This window comes from Cololabis saira, unplaced genomic scaffold (assembly GCF_033807715.1).
Source record: "Cololabis saira isolate AMF1-May2022 unplaced genomic scaffold, fColSai1.1 scf044, whole genome shotgun sequence".
NCBI classification, from domain to species: domain Eukaryota; kingdom Metazoa; phylum Chordata; class Actinopteri; order Beloniformes; family Belonidae; genus Cololabis; species Cololabis saira.
In genome coordinates, this window is record NW_026906208.1 from 332,501 (window position 1) to 336,355 (window position 3,855).

At 47.5% G+C, this 3,855-nt stretch overlaps 10 non-coding genes across 10 annotated transcripts in view; all 10 read left to right on the plus strand.

Moving 5' to 3' along the window:
• The window catches only part of LOC133433066 (5S ribosomal RNA), a 119-nt gene extending 17 nt beyond the window's left edge, over nucleotides 1-102 (plus strand). Inside the window, exon 1 of the ribosomal RNA XR_009777295.1 lies at nucleotides 1-102. This exon is cut by the window's left edge and continues 17 nt beyond it. This is a non-coding gene — a ribosomal RNA (5S ribosomal RNA).
• Nucleotides 103-319: 217 nt separating this feature from the next.
• Nucleotides 320-438, plus strand: LOC133433196 (5S ribosomal RNA). Its single transcript, XR_009777412.1, has one exon. It is a non-coding gene; the product is annotated as a 5S ribosomal RNA (ribosomal RNA).
• Nucleotides 439-655: 217 nt separating this feature from the next.
• On the plus strand, nucleotides 656-774 carry LOC133433229 (5S ribosomal RNA). The gene has a single exon (XR_009777443.1). It is a non-coding gene; the product is annotated as a 5S ribosomal RNA (ribosomal RNA).
• A 217-nt stretch (nucleotides 775-991) lies between these two features.
• LOC133433511 (5S ribosomal RNA) lies at nucleotides 992-1,110 on the plus strand. Its single transcript, XR_009777715.1, has one exon. It is a non-coding gene; the product is annotated as a 5S ribosomal RNA (ribosomal RNA).
• Nucleotides 1,111-1,333: 223 nt separating this feature from the next.
• On the plus strand, nucleotides 1,334-1,452 carry LOC133433197 (5S ribosomal RNA). Its single transcript, XR_009777413.1, has one exon. It is a non-coding gene; the product is annotated as a 5S ribosomal RNA (ribosomal RNA).
• Nucleotides 1,453-1,651: 199 nt separating this feature from the next.
• LOC133433198 (5S ribosomal RNA) lies at nucleotides 1,652-1,770 on the plus strand. The gene has a single exon (XR_009777414.1). It is a non-coding gene; the product is annotated as a 5S ribosomal RNA (ribosomal RNA).
• A 217-nt stretch (nucleotides 1,771-1,987) lies between these two features.
• LOC133433231 (5S ribosomal RNA) lies at nucleotides 1,988-2,106 on the plus strand. The gene has a single exon (XR_009777445.1). It is a non-coding gene; the product is annotated as a 5S ribosomal RNA (ribosomal RNA).
• A 217-nt stretch (nucleotides 2,107-2,323) lies between these two features.
• Nucleotides 2,324-2,442, plus strand: LOC133433512 (5S ribosomal RNA). Its single transcript, XR_009777716.1, has one exon. It is a non-coding gene; the product is annotated as a 5S ribosomal RNA (ribosomal RNA).
• Nucleotides 2,443-2,641: 199 nt separating this feature from the next.
• Nucleotides 2,642-2,760, plus strand: LOC133433544 (5S ribosomal RNA). Its single transcript, XR_009777746.1, has one exon. It is a non-coding gene; the product is annotated as a 5S ribosomal RNA (ribosomal RNA).
• A 199-nt stretch (nucleotides 2,761-2,959) lies between these two features.
• On the plus strand, nucleotides 2,960-3,078 carry LOC133433217 (5S ribosomal RNA). The gene has a single exon (XR_009777432.1). It is a non-coding gene; the product is annotated as a 5S ribosomal RNA (ribosomal RNA).
• Nucleotides 3,079-3,855: the final 777 nt, after the last annotated feature.

The window sequence follows — 3,855 nt, forward strand, 5'->3', positions numbered from 1 at the left end:
CCTGGATGCGCCCGATCTTCTCTGATCTCGGAAGCTAAGCAGGGTCGTGCCTGGTTAGTACTTGGATGGGAGACCGCTTGGGAATACCAGGTGCTGTAAGCTTTTTCAACCAGCAGAGAACGCTCTCGCTTAATCTACCCACACAAATTTCAACGTGGTAACAGCGACAGCTCACGTCCTATAGTGTTTTGCACATGGTTAAGGCACTTTAACTCCAACAAAAATGCGCTTCTAAATTATTATCACCAACAAATCAATGACTTATATTATATGACTTATCTTCAACTCCATATAAGAGGTATTTTAAGCTGCAGCTTCAGCTTACGGCCATACCAGCCTGGATGCGCCCGATCTCGTCTGATCTCGGAAGCTAAGCAGGGTCGGGCCTGGTTAGTACTTGGATGGGAGACCGCCTGGGAATACCAGGTGCTGTAAGCTTTTTCAACCAGCAGAGAGCGCTCTCGCTTAATCTACCCACACATATTTCAACGTGGTAACAGCGACAGCTCACGTCCTAAAGTGTTTTGCACATGGTTAAGGCACTTTAACTCCAACAAAAATGCGCTTCTAAATTATTATCACCAACAAATCAATGACTTATATTATATGACTTATCTTCAACTCCATATAAGAGGTATTTTAAGCTGCAGCTTCAGCTTACGGCCATACCAGCCTGTATGCGCCCGATCTCGTCTGATCTCGGAAGCTAAGCAGGGTCGGGCCTGGTTAGTACTTGGATGGGAGACCGCCTGGGAATACCAGGTGCTGTAAGCTTTTTCAACCAGCAGAGAGCGCTCTCGCTTAATCTACCCACACATATTTCAACGTGGTAACAGCGACAGCTCACGTCCTAAAGTGTTTTGCACATGGTTAAGGCACTTTAACTCCAACAAATAAGCACTTCTAAATTATTATCACCAACAAATCAATGACTTATATAATATGACTTATCTTCAACTCCATATAAGAGGTATTTCAAGCTGCAGCTTCAGCTTACGGCCATACCAGCCTGGATGCGCCCGATCTCGTCTGATCTCGGAAGCTAAGCAGGGTCGGGCCCGGTTAGTACTTGGATGGGAGACTGCCTGGGAATATCAGGTGCTGTAAGCTTTTTCAACCAGCAGAGAGCGCTCTCGCTTAATCTACCCACACATATTTCAACGTGGTAACAGCGACAGCTCACGTCCTAAAGTGTTTTGCACATGGTTAAGGCACTTTAACTCCAACAAATAAGCGCATCTAAATTATTATCACCAACAAATCAATAACTTATATTATATGACTTATCTTCAACTCCATATAAGAAGTATTTCAAGCTGCAGCTTCAGCTTCAGCTTACGGCCATACCAGCCTGGATGCGCCCGATCTCGTCTGATCTCGGAAGCTAAGCAGGGTCGGGCCTGGTTAGTACTTGGATGGGAGACCGCCTGGGAATACCAGGTGCTGTAAGCTTTTTCAACCAGCAGAGAGCGCTCTCGCTTAATCTACCCACACATATTTCAACGTGGTAAGAGCGACAGCTCACGTCCTAAAGTGTTTTGCACATGGTTAAGGCACTTTAACTCCAACAAATAAAACCAACAAATCAATGACTTATATTATATGACTTATCTTCAACTCCATATAAGAGGTATTTTAAGCTGCAGCTTCAGCTTACGGCCATACCAGCCTGGATGCGCCCGATCTCGTCTGATCTCGGAAGCTAAGCAGGGTCGGGCCTGGTTAGTACTTGGATGGGAGACCGCCTGGGAATACCAGGTGCTGTAAGCTTTTTCAACCAGCAGAGAGCGCTCTCGCTTAATCTACCCACACATATTTCAACGTGGTAACAGCGACAGCTCACGTCCTAAAGTGTTTTGCACATGGTTAAGGCACTTTAACTCCAACAAAAATGCGCTTCTAAATTATTATCACCAACAAATCAATGACTTATATTATATGACTTATCTTCAACTCCATATAAGAGGTATTTTAAGCTGCAGCTTCAGCTTACGGCCATACCAGCCTGTATGCGCCCGATCTCGTCTGATCTCGGAAGCTAAGCAGGGTCGGGCCTGGTTAGTACTTGGATGGGAGACCGCCTGGGAATACCAGGTGCTGTAAGCTTTTTCAACCAGCAGAGAGCGCTCTCGCTTAATCTACCCACACATATTTCAACGTGGTAACAGCGACAGCTCACGTCCTAAAGTGTTTTGCACATGGTTAAGGCACTTTAACTCCAACAAATAAGCACTTCTAAATTATTATCACCAACAAATCAATGACTTATATAATATGACTTATCTTCAACTCCATATAAGAGGTATTTCAAGCTGCAGCTTCAGCTTACGGCCATACCAGCCTGGATGCGCCCGATCTCGTCTGATCTCGGAAGCTAAGCAGGGTCGGGCCCGGTTAGTACTTGGATGGGAGACTGCCTGGGAATATCAGGTGCTGTAAGCTTTTTCAACCAGCAGAGAGCGCTCTCGCTTAATCTACCCACACATATTTCAACGTGGTAACAGCGACAGCTCACGTCCTAAAGTGTTTTGCACATGGTTAAGGCACTTTAACTCCAACAAATAAAACCAACAAATCAATGACTTATATTCTATGACTTATCTTCAACTCCATATAAGAGGTATTTCAAGCAGCAGATTCTGCTTACGGCCATACCAGCCTGGATGCGCCCGATCTCGTCTGATCTCGGAAGCTAAGCAGGGTCGGGCCTTGTTAGTACTTGGATGGGAGACCGCCTGGGAATACCAGGTGCTGTAAGCATTTTCAACCAGCAGATAGCGCTCTCGCTTAATCTACCCACACATATTTCAACGTGGTAACAGCGACAGCTCACGTCCTAAAGTGTTTTGCACATGGTTAAGGCACTTTAACTCCAACAAATAAAACCAACAAATCAATGACTTATATTCTATGACTTATCTTCAACTCCATATAAGAGGTATTTCAAGCTGCAGCTTCTGATTACGGCCATACCAGCCTGGATGCGCCCGATCTCATCTGATCTCGGAAGCTAAGCAGGGTTGGGCCTGGTTAGTACTTGGATGGGAGACCGCCTGGGAATACCAGGTGCTGTAAGCTTTTTCAACCAGCAGAGAGCGCTGTTGTGACCGCCCATATGCCCATCTGAACTCTGAATTTATAAATGATTATGTATTCATGATTGGGTGAACATTTTCAGAACAGTAAAGGCCGAAAGCTATAGTCAGTTTTATGAACCCTGCTGCCAACTTCTGGTCATCTCGGCCCGGCCCGAGATAGCAAGTTTATGACCCCAAGAGGGGGGGTCAAAACAGATCAAAGCAAGCAAGGAAAGTTTCTGCCAGGGAAACAGACTCCCTGGGGATCTACGACCCCCGCTGCATGGCAGATCAAAGCAGGACAGCAAAACCCAGTAAACCAGGCCTCGGTTTGCTGCCCCCTCGGGTGCTGCCCCTTTGAACAGAAGAAAACTCTGAAAACCCTGGTCAACCCCCCCAAGCCTGAAACCGGCTTGAATGTGCCTCCTAAAATGGCAGCTGCACCATGAACTACAATCCCAGCATGCCTTGTGGGATGGGGCGGCGCCTACAAGCGGCGCGCATCCAATCACAAACGAGGCACCGATGACGTCACCGCAGCGCGCGTTGGATCAAAACCCCTGCCGCTGCTCCCTTTCTTTCTCTTCTCAACTTCATCTCATCGGCGCTGGATCTTTGGCTCCAGGCCAAAGGATCCCATCTCCTCTCTCTCCCCCCGGGCTGGGGGGAGGCAGGAGGCCCGCACCGGACCGGGCCCTGCGGGGTCCGGCCGTTGAAGCCGCGGTCCCCCGGGAGGCTCCGATTTCTCACTAAACTCTGTTCCTCTTTAAGTTTCTGC